The sequence below is a fragment of the Phascolarctos cinereus genome, unplaced genomic scaffold (genome assembly GCF_003287225.1).
Source record: "Phascolarctos cinereus isolate Bilbo 61053 unplaced genomic scaffold, phaCin_HiC Scaffold_7;HRSCAF=346, whole genome shotgun sequence".
Classification (NCBI taxonomy): domain Eukaryota; kingdom Metazoa; phylum Chordata; class Mammalia; order Diprotodontia; family Phascolarctidae; genus Phascolarctos; species Phascolarctos cinereus.
The window spans coordinates 77636447-77648674 of record NW_027556180.1 but is presented as its reverse complement, the minus strand read 5'-3'; the positions used below and the strand labels follow the sequence as shown (position 1 = coordinate 77648674).

Sequence of the window (12228 nt, the reverse complement as noted above, 5' to 3'; positions counted from 1 at the left end):
ACAACATTTCTTCACTTACTAACTTGTCTGCCCCAAGTTGTATATTTCCTTCTAGCAAATGCATTCAGCAAAACTGAATGTAGTTCATATTCTATTGTTCAACTGTTAGCAGCACAATTACAGAGCTTCTCATATTAGAAATGTCCTGCAAGACTAATCTATAAAGCCATTTTGGAAAGATCTTGGAAGGTTTTAATGCAGTTTTACTAGTATCATTAGGAAATATCATTAGAAACCACAGGAGAGATTTATTTCCTTCATGTACTGTACTACAGTCTATAGCTTCTGCTAAGGTTCCTAAAGATTATGATTGCTATCTACTATTAGTTACTATTTCTAAATGAATAAATTTGAAGGTGACTAGTTAGTAGGATTCCCTAAAACGTCTACAGAATTAGGAGGAAAGACCAATGGAAGCATAAAAAGAGAAATAAAAGACAGAAATAGTAGTCCTATATTTGTTATTGATGGGCAGGTTGGTAAAGCAGATGGAGCCCTACCTGGCTAGAGTAAGGAAGATTTGGGATCAGGTCCTTTCTCTAACGTATTCTACATATCTGATGCTAGGCAAGTGACAGCCTCTCAGTGACCCAGGCACCAATCCCAGACTTAAAGGTGCAAAGAAAATATTAATCTGAATTGGCAAGATTTTCCTCATCCAAAGTTCTCTATATCATTGAAATAACTGGTCCTGTTGCCCCTCCTAGACAATGAATTCTTCTGAGATAAGGAAAAAAGAAAAGAAAAGATTCCAAGGTTATATATAGCAATTCATTCCTTTGGTAGAGCATTGTACTATGAAAACAAAATTGGTTTTAAGTGGTTGTGATGATTTTTTATTCCTCTTAGAGCACTATATTCGCCTTATGAGACTCAGAGATCATCAATGGATAAATACTTTTAGTCCCAGTTACTACATTTGGTGGTAATGCTTTCTTTCTAGATTGTGACAGCATATTTGTGAAATAGTAACTTCTTCATAATGAACATTTACTCTTCAATCCTGCATTTTTAATTTAAGCTATTGTTTTAGCTGCTAAGCTGGATCATTAGAAATCATGAACTTTATGAGTTAGGGATCCTGACTGGTGTCATTGCACAAAGACATCTCCCTTAGACCCTAGGATATTATTGTAACAGAATCTGAAGAAAACCAAAGGATGATTTATTTTTGAGGAAGATGGGTTCCTTGTAATGGGCACTCATAATAGTCTATCAGCAGCTGATATCATGGGGTAGTAGATTTTGAATGTGGAAAAGACATTTGTGGTCATCTAGATGAAATCTAATTTTTCAGATGAGGAAATTGAGGTCAAGAGTGATTAAGCCCAATGGTCATGCTGTCTATAGGGTGCAAACAGAACACAAAGCCAGGCCTTTTGACTCCAAATCCATTCATCTTTTCACTGCATTGCAATAGCTTTGTCATGGTCCCATCATTGAGATGAATTTAAAGGTTTCTGAAGTTCTTGTAAAAGTCTGAATCATGTTTAAAAGTATAACATTTAAAGTTGGCAAGGATCTTTGAAATAATCTAATTAGTCAAAACTCATATTACAAATGAAGAAACTGAGGCACAAAGAGTAAAGTAACACCCAAAATCCCGTTGCAGATCTGGAATCCCAACCTTCATTCCCCTTGCTCTACAACTCACCCCTGGAGAGCATTAAGAGAGCTCACTTAAGGAGGATCATTACAACACTTTGCTAGGTCTATCCAGCACAATAAGTGCAAGGGGATGGGCCCAATGCTACATTGAGAAAGATAAACTGACTTCCCTGGATTGTCCCCAACCCTGTGCTTTAACTATTGGGATGAGTACTGGGCAGACTTTCAAGCCTTATAAAAGGCTTTAAAGACTATTTAGGGTCAGACTAATCTCTTGATGTTCTTTAAGGAAGATATAGGAAACACCTTTTTTGTTTTGTTTTGTTTTTTAGAGCCATTCTTCTAATACAAGTAGAAAAAAAAACCTCCAACAAATTAGAGATCATACCTAAGAAAAAAAGCAATTTTAGTTGATTTAAATTTTAAATTGGATTCTTTGTGCTTCATGCTCTATCATTTGGGCTACTAATATTATACACATCTATAATCTGATAATTGAATATTATTGAACAATTTAATTATAATTTTGAGGGGAGGAGAACAAATCTAGAAAACCCATTTAATAAACTAAAATTGTGAAAGATATTTTTCCCCTAGGTTTTCCCCCCAGAAGTTTAATAAAATAAATATCTTTAACCTTTTTCGGTCTCCTGATGGTTTTTTTCCTGTAAGGTATAGAAACTAATAACAACTTATGCACAGTGGAAGAGTTTACATATTTTAATTGTCCTACTAAAAGATGGTTTATGAAATGTAGACATGTAATCCTTTTCTGAATGAAAGAATCAGGGGAAATCTGCAGGGATTTACTAAACACATGCCTTTCTGATTCTTTTTTTACCCTGTAGTGGGAAGAAAAGCAAGAGACATGACAGGAGATCAAATGATGACAATTTAGATATGCTGCTGTGTTAAGCTGCCCCCAGGCAGGAGGCCTTTCTACTGAATGGAATCTATTTAGATTTATGTTTAAGGTATTGTTAAGATGGGAGCACAAAAGTCTTGACCTGAGTATTTGAAATGACAGATGTTCACTGTGGAGAGAGAACCTGAGGGCAGCCTAAATCTTCAATGTTTCTGGACCTTTTCTTTGATTAATAAGTTGGCTAGAAAAAACAGACGGTGCTATTTGCATAGCAGCTGTTCCTGCTGCTGCATCTGGAAGTGCCTTCTAAAATAGAAGAAAAATAATACAACTACCATAAGCCTTTGAGCTTGCAAAAGCAGAAAGGGACCATCTCTTTTCCCTTAGAATTTTATGTCCAATAAATGCCTTTGATAAATGGAAGAAGTGGCAAAGATGAACCTTTCTTATTATCATTATAATATGGAAACATGCCTGGTTTCCTTTTATTTGATAAAGCAATGTGGAAGCATATCTCTAACCACTCCCTATTCATTCTTCTTTACTGGCTAGTTGTCATGGAGCTCACGTCCATGCTAGATTTAATTTAGTTTTTAATGCATTTTAAAAAATGTGTATGGTTTATGTGACATGTAAAAATGAAATAAAAAGCTATTTTGGCTATGCCAGAGGGCTTGAGGTAATAGGAATAGCTGACGTTTATTTACATAGCACTTTAATGGATCACAGGATCATAGCTTTAGAGTTGGAAGGGACGTTAGAGGTCATCTAATACAAGTCTCTTAATGATTAGGAGGCCTAGGTAGAAAGCATTTATTAAGTGTTTGTTGTGTGCCAGACACTCTGCTAAGTGCCAAGAATACAAAGACAAGCAGAAAAAAAGGCAGCCCCCACCCTTTGAGAGCTTACATTCTAATGTGTGGGGAGGAAGTCAACATAAAAGAGAACTGAAAAGCTGGGGAGCAGAGAAAGTAACTGTGTGGTAGAAGATGAAAGGGTCTGGAGAGTTGGGACAGAGCCAAATGAGGAATGAGCATGGCTGGCTTGGGCTAGGAGGGGAAACTCAATAATAAGAGAGTGGTGTAGTCACCTTCCAGGGTAAGAAGGGGCAAAGGTGTAGACAGAAGACGTGACTTGCTCAGTATCACAGGTCAATAATTTTTTTTTTAATTTAATTTTGTGGATCTTGACCTGTGATTCATTAGTGTAGGGAACTTCTAAATAAAAAATTCCTCCATCTTAAAAACCTCTACTATAATTGAGTCTTAGAGTCTCCTGGGATGCTGAGAGTTTGACTTGTCCATGGTCAAACAGTTGTGTAACTGTGAGGGACAGGATTGGAGCTCCTGTCTTTCTAATACCAAACCCAGTCTTCTATCTGCTTTGCCACTCAGACTTTCTACTGTTCTTCCAACCATAATGTAATTCTATAAGGAAGTTACCATCACCCTTAATAGCACCCAGACTTTGACATACTTTAAAACTTCCTTTTTGATTGTGGGCAGGGGCATGAGTATGCATATAGTGTTATGGGGGAAAGATTTCTATTTAAAAGAACATTTACAATGGGGCACTAGGTGGTGCAGTGGATAGAGCACCAGCTCTGAAGTCATATCTGGCCTCAGACCAAACACTTGACACTTAACTAGCTGTGTGACCCTAGGCAAGTCACTTAACCCCAATTGCCTAAAAAACACACACACACACACACATACACAAATAAAAGAACATTTACAAAATGAATTATACTTATTTTCATTACTATGCCAAAGCAGTCTTACCAAGTAGTGAAGAGGTTCAAGTCCTACTGTTGTAGGCAATTAAAATGAATGATATATTCAATACCCTCAGATTGTGAATTGACTTTGTGTCACTTGAATTATTATTAGGTATAGAAGAGATGGATTGCTATTGGTCATGTTATTCTCAAATGAGGTGCATTAGATTGATGTTGTCAATAATTCCTCTTATAGCAAACCTGTTTAGTTTATCCTGTAGCTAGAACAGATGCTTTCTTAGATTCAAACACTAGATTTATGCCAGTATATGGAATCCTTGAATCAGAGGGCTTTGTGTGGCACAAAAGATCTGGTTAGTTTTGAGGTTAGGGGGAGAGGAAAGTATTTCTTAGTTCTCTGGCTTTTAACACTGACACACTTCCCAGTGTGTTGGAATAAACTTCTCTTGTGAGGACATTTTACAAAATTTGAAGAAGTAAAGTTTTATTGCCAAAATGAAGAAAACAAAATAAATCTCAAAACTGAGCTCACTGAAAGGAAAAAGTCCTCCTGTGAGTAAGCCCTTCTCTAGAGACCAATAAAGAGTCTTAGTCACAGTTTTGGAGTTTAAAGGGAGCTTAGAGGTCATCTAGACCAGTGATCTCCAAACTTTATCACATACCCTTAAAAATAAAGGAAAAAATGAGCTTGTCTCCCTGACATATGCAGATTTATAAATTATAAGTTAATTATTCATAAATAAAATAATATCTAGGGTCTTACGTTATAGAGGGGCAGACAGCATGAACACAAATAGGTACACACAAGATTCATGTATAGTAAATACAATGTAACCTGAGAGGGGAGGTAAAAGGATCTAGGGAACAAGGAAAGACCATGCATGTAAGACTCAGCTGAGTCTTTTTTTTTTCTGAAGCAATCAGGGTTAAGTGACTTGCCCAGGGTCACACAGCTAGTAAGTGCCAAGTGTCTGAGGCCAGATTTGAACTCAGATTGTCCTGACTCCAAGGCCAGAGCTCTATGAACTGTACCACCTAGCTGCCCCTCAGCTGAGTCTTAAAGAAAGCCAAGGATTCCAAGAGGCAGAAGTAAAGAGAGAGAATATTCCAGGCTGAACAACAGTCAGTGCTCTCAAGACAAGAGATGCAGTGTTGTATGTGAGGAACAGAAAATGGGCCAGTATAGCTGAACCATAGAGAATGTGGAAAGGAGTAATATGTAAAAAGACTGACAATATAGGAGAAGACAGGTTTTAAAGAGCATTGAATGCCAAGCAGAGAAGTTTCTATTTTTTTTGCTTGAGGCAATAGGAAGCCATTGGATTTATTGAATAGAATGACATGATCAGACCTATGTTTTAGGAAATGACAAAAGGAATTATTTGGAGGATGTATTGGAGTGAGGAAAGATTTAAGGCCAGGAGCTCAATTCCGAAAGTATTTTTTAATGATCTTGGTTGAGAGGTAACAAGTGCTTGAACTAGAGCTGTAGTTGTGTGAATGGGGAAGAGCGAAAGTGTGCAAAAGATGTTGAAGAGAAAGATATCACAAGAATTGGGCAGCTGGTTGGCCATGTGGGGCAAGCAGTATATAATGAGGGTGACATAAAGAGTGACACTGGAATTGGGAGCCTAGGTGCCTGGAAGGCTAGTGGTGCCCTGGGCAGAAAGATAGAAATTCAGAAGAGGGATAGGTTTGGGGGTAAAGACAATGAGATCTATTTCAAACATGTTCATTTTAAGATGACATCCAATTTGAACCATCCTCCTAAAGGCAATTGGTGATTCAGGGCTGAAGGTCAGGACACTGACTAGGGGCTGGATATAGATATGGAAAGAAACTATATAGAAGAGATAATTGAACCTTGATCATTAATAAGACTACCAAGTAAAGATAATAAATAAAAAAGAGAAGAGGTCCCAGGATAGAGCCTTGAGGTAAACCCACAGTAAATGAGTACAACATGGATACTGATTCAGCAAGAAAGGACCAATGGTCAGATGGGTAGAAAGAGACTGAAGGGAAAGCTATGTGCTGGGAAATTCAAAAGAGAAGAGAATATCCAGGAATAGCTTGTAGTCAGCAGTGTCAGATACTACAAGTGGTCAAGGACTAAGAAAAGGCCATTAAATTTTGCAATTAAAAGATTATTGGCAACTTTAGAGGGAACACATTACATAGCTTATAGGAGGGGGAGAGAGAGAGAGAGAGAGAGAGAGAAAGGAAGAAGTGAAGGCAATTAATTTAGGTAGTTTTCTCAAGGCATTTAGCTGAGAAAGGAAGGAGAGATATAACTAGCAAGGATGAAGATTCCTAATTTTTAAAGCTGGCGAAGACTTGGTGGTGTTTGTAAGCAGCTGGGAAGAAACTAGAATATAGGAAGGTATTGAAGAGTAGAGATGAGAGAGGTGATAGTGGGGGCAATCTTTTGGAGAACATGGAAGGAAATAGGATTAAAGGGGTAAATGAAGAGGAATTGCCTTTGGCAAGGGGAGGAGTCACCTCATAATCATAGCCTGGATTGGAGGAGGAAACAGCAGAGAATAACAGAGAAATATGAGATGAAGTATAGGGGATCATTTTCTTTTCACTGAAATATAAACAAAGGTATTCAACTGAGAGGGGAGGAGAGGGGATGCCATGAGAGGTTTGAAATAAAATACTTGAATTCCCTAAGGTCACACAGGTAACAAGTGGCATAGTTAAGACTTGTACTCGAGATTTGGGGCTTTATACCCAATGGTCTGATCCATTACATCACATTGCCATGTAGTCATGATTGTGCAGGGTTCCCAACCTGGATTGACTATCACAGATGCTCAGTAGAGGACTCCTCCTTTAGACCATTGTAGTTAGCCTCACTCTCAGTTACAGCTCTTCATGTTGTCCTATGTAATTTATTGCAGATGTCCTTGTCACCCTTTTTTTACTACTGCTAAAACTACTAGCAAATGACATCCAATGTTGCCTTCTTATGGTTCCTGCTTCATTCCCCATACCATTCAGCCAGAGAAAATTTTTCTTTGTTATGGGTAGCCATATTACCATTTCAGAAAGAAATATTCTAAAACTTCTACAAGTCATTTCTGCTTATAACACAGAGCAAAACAAAGAAATATAATTTGTGGAGCTTCTCTTTATGCTATTCTTGCCAATTTTTTTTTTTGCTTTACAAAAATTCACCTAGGGATTGGGAACATTCTGCCTCCCTCATCTCCAGTTGGGCCCCAATGGATCTCCAGGGAGTAGCTATGTATTATTGTTCAAATTATCCTAGATGACAATCCACTACATCTAGCATGAAGGGGTTTGGGGGGAATATTACTATACTTTCCTGATTAATTTGTTCACCAGGAGAGGAGAGGCAAAGATAGTACAAGTCTTAAATGTACAGTCACCTGGTTGCACATTGCCTGTCTCTCATGTCTATGTTCACTCTCCATAAATTTACTTACATTGCTGGATCTGGATAGCAAACAAGCTATTCTGGAATAAGCCATCATTTGCTGGTTAATGCAAGAAGCTATGTGACCCATTATTTCTTCCTTTCCACTTCATTTCTCCCCCAGCCCCTTGTAGGGGATGATTCTTATTTAGCAACAAGAAGGATATTAAGACCATTGTAAATGTATATGTGTATATATACACACACATATATAGATAGAGATATGTACATCATAGGTAGACTTCTCTCTCTCTCTCTCTCTCTCTCTCTCTCTCTCTCTCTCTCTCTCTCTCCTCTCTCTCCTTCTTTTTCCTTTGTCCTTCATTACTCATCACTAATTTAATTCCATCCAATTTCTTTCTACATGTCTACATATTTCTTTAATCTCCATCTTTCATCCTCTCTTTCTTATAATTCATGCTAAATTGCTTCAGGAAAACATGTTTTCTGTCTCTTCTCCCCTCTTTCTCTGCTATCTCTTTTCCCTTTTCTTTTCCCATTCTTCATTTTATCTGTGTAGTCAAAAGGGGCATGAATCATAGCTGATAAATGTAAAGTTATATTTGTGATACACCTGTATCGTGGAAAAGAAAATCATTAACTTCAAAGTGAATTTGGATATATAGAACCACTGACAACAGTAGACTCACAGAATGTTTTGCTTTCTTCTGTTGTTCATTGAAAGTGTACATTATTTTAACCATGTCTTGGTAGAAGAGGCATTTGTGAGCTAGCCTTGGAACTTAAGCATAATTTTTATGACTTATTTTTTCACGTTGGCAAATAGCTTCCAAGTTCGAAATATCAATCTGATCAATGCAATCTCTTTAAATTGGGGACTCCTTGTAATTACAAGTTTTTTCTTGTACAAAATTAAAGGTCTCCATGATACTTATATGTTGTCTTTATCTGCTAACCAGCAAAACAGAATGCCTAATTTCCATAATGTGTGTGTGTGTGTGTGTGTGTGTGTGTGTGTGTGGAGGTGTGTGCATGTGTAAGGAGAGATAAATGGGGGCCTCATTTCACTTCACAGTGTCCCTCAATAAAATTTAGTGATCTATTTTAAGCTGCAAGATGCTAATGGCGATTAATAGGCTGCTTAGATTTTCACGATGGAAGATAATATTTGACTTTAGTTTTATTAAAACAGATTTGCTTATCCAAATTAAACATTGACCATCTCAAGGTCAGTGGTAGTGTGGGGAAAAAACCATGAAGCTTGTCTATAAATGTACTCAGAACAGATTAAAGATTCAAATATCTGCCATTTTTAATTTAAAGTCAAAACTTCTTTCAAGAGAAATGCTAATCCACTAAATACAGAATTCCTAAGAACACGTCTTTTGGATGGCATATTAGACCATAGAATGCAAGTATTAGGACTAACTTCATCTAGAAAACATTACATATATATATATATATATATATATATATATACATACACATACACACACATATGTGAATATATACATACATGCATATATGTATATATGTGTGTATATATACATACATGCATATATGTATATATGAATATGTGTATATATATACACACACATATATATGTGTATATATGTGTGTATATATACATATATGTATATATATATGAAAAAATCCAAACAAATCTAATTTTAGGCATAGACTCTAGATTTCCAAAGGAAGTCTGGAAAGAATATAAGCATGAAAGTTCTATAGCTGTACAATTGCTGAATAAATACATGCTATATTAGAAAGAGCTTTGGCTTGGGATTCAAGAACCCTAGGTTTTAGTCCTTCTTTTGCCATTAACTTATTCTGATACCTTGAACAAACAAGTTAACCTCTCCAGGGACTCAGCTTTCTGTAAATTAATAATTGGGCGGCTTGATTTTCAGGATCTTTTAGCACTTTTTCATTCTTTGTAACATTTTTACTTTGTAAAATTAAATTAGTTATTTCCTAGCAGATGTAATGAGGCTATCCCTCTTTCATTCAACATTCAATGAGCATCTTTTAAATGCCTTCTAGGTGGAAGGTCATAAGCATTTATATAGTGCCTATTTTATGCCAGGCCCTGCGCTAGTCAGGGCGACAAAGCTAGTAAGCAAATGAGACTGGATTTGACCTCAGATCTTCCTTACTCTAGGCCCAGTGCTCTATCCACTGTGCTATAGCTATCTTCAAAGGCTACAGAGACAGAATGACAAAATCCTTACCCTCAATGAGCTTACATTTCACTGGGGAAATGGAACACTGACATTGCTGTGAGTGCAAGAAAATTTGAGGGGAGGTTGAGTACTAATAACTTCTTGGTGGATCAAGAAAGACTTCAAAAAGGAGGCATTGCCTGACTTAAGCCTTGAAAAAAGGGAGTGTATTCTAGAAATCAGGAATAATCATGCAAAGACATAGGGAGGGGAAATGTAATCCTGAGTTCAGAGAATAGCAAATCCTAGAACATAGAGTGAGTGAAGAGAAGTTATATGAAATAGCTACGACTGAGTTGAAAAGTGTTTGAAATTTCTAATTGAATTTGCATTTTGTCCTAGAGCCAATATTGAACCAACAAAGATTCTTGAACAGGGTTGTGATATGGTCTGACTTGTGATATAGGAAGGTAACATTGATAATTCTGTAGAGAATGGGTTAGAGAGGGGAGAGATAAGGCAAAACCAACTAGGAAGCTGTTGCACTAGTCCAGATGTAAGGTGATAAGGGCTTGACTTCCTAGGGTGGTTGCCTGGGGAATGGTGAGAAGGGGGTGGATGTAAGAGATGCTGGGGAGGTAGAAGTAGAGGTACTACTTGGCCATTGGCTAGATGGGGGAAGTGATAGAAAGTGCAAAATTGAACATACCTCTGAGGTTGGTAACCTGGAAGTATTAGAATGTTGGTTGTACCCTCATCAGAGGTACTTTAACAAAAGGAGAAGTTGGTGATATGGTATAGTAATCCTATTTCAGAAATTGTCCAGCTATTCCTTATTATTTACCTGTGTTAAAAATTGCATATAAGTTCTGAATACTTTTCCTTCAACTAATTGAATTAACAGGGTTTTTTATGTTTTCTTTTAGATTTCATTAATCTGATCCGAGGTCCCCTGTGATTGCCAGCTGAAACAGAGGTGAGTAATCTTTCTAGTTTAATCCATAATTAAATAGAAAATAACACAAATCACGTAATTAGTCAGTAGAAATTCTAAATATTGGAGGCTTCTTTTCATAAGTGATAGAAAGCTGGGCTTAGGAATGACAGGCAGATAGATTTATACATTAAAGGTGTACAGATGCTTATTTTCATAGCTCATAAATCCTCATACAGTAAATATTTTTATTTTACATACTATATTAATGATTATATATTATAGTTATAAAAAGATCAGTTTTGGTGGTGACATATATTGGAATATCTTCTGTTTTCTGTGAAGATAAAGATGTATACCTACCATTCCAGAAGAAAGAAATTGAAAGATTGCTTACCGAAAGAGAAAACATCACCTTTTGGAAATTACCAAGTATCTTACATGGTTATTTCTCTTTCTTATGTATAGAAGTTGTAGTCAGTCAGTCAATAAACATTTATTAAGTACCTATTATGTACCAGGCAATGTGCTAAGCACTGGGAATACAAAACAAGATAAAAGATAGTCTCAGCTGTCTAAAAGAGGAGACAACATGCAAACAATTATGTACAAACAAGCTATATATATATTTATATTTATATATGTATATATGTATATGTACATATGTATGTATGTGTGTGTGTATATATAATATATATATACACATATATATGTATATATATATACGTATATATACATATATATATGTATATATATATGATAAATTGGAAATAAGCAGTAAGGAAAAGACATAGAATTCAGATGTATTAGAAATGACTTCCTGCAGAAACTGGTATTTGAGCTGGCTTGAACTTGCTCCATTCTCCCAGTTCTGAAAATAAGAACAAAAAATTTGCCTGATCATGCTTTTCCCTTAGCATCCTTTTTCCCAGAAGTTTCACATTTAGCAAAGTAAATGAACCAGAATTCTCACCACCAAAATTCTGCCATAAATAGCCACCTGAGCTGGAAGAGTAACTATAATGCCAGGTGACAATCTCAAGAAAATGCATTCTAACAAACCAACAAATAATCCCCAAAAGTAACATTCCCTGAATCTGCAGGAGTCATTTGGTCTCACCTTGTAGCTTAAGGTTAGAAGATATGCAAAACCTATTTTCTGATAAGAAAGACTAGGATTGGAAAACAGCTTGTCAGTGGTAGTTACACATTCATTAGGAGAGCTTTCTATTTGGATTACATGTTTTTCAAATGTCTCCTAAATGTAGGGTTTTTTGATTGGTGCTCTAACCAAAGTATCTGAGCTCAATGAGCTGGAACAATATAGAAGACATCTGTATGAATAGTCTTTAAGCTGTTTGTCACTTTCTTCTTTCTGCTGAAGACGCATTCAGATAAACTTTACCTCCAAATAAATTGCATTCCCATCAGCTAAAGGCAGACGAATGCCTTTAATACTTTAGAGATATACGGTGTAGTGGAAAGAGGTTTGGTCTTTTAGAGTCAGGAGGG

General features: G+C 36.5%; 1 protein-coding gene across 14 annotated transcripts in view; it reads left to right on the top strand.

Moving 5' to 3' along the window:
* Positions 1-12228, top strand: part of MAP2 (microtubule associated protein 2) — a 372733-nt gene that overhangs the window by 80367 nt on the left and 280138 nt on the right. For all 14 annotated transcript variants that reach the window (XM_021008691.2, XM_078147423.1, XM_078147429.1 and 11 more), the window contains exon 2: positions 10709-10758. The gene's annotated coding sequence lies outside the window, so the exon portion shown is untranslated. The remainder of the gene's footprint in view (positions 1-10708; positions 10759-12228) is intronic.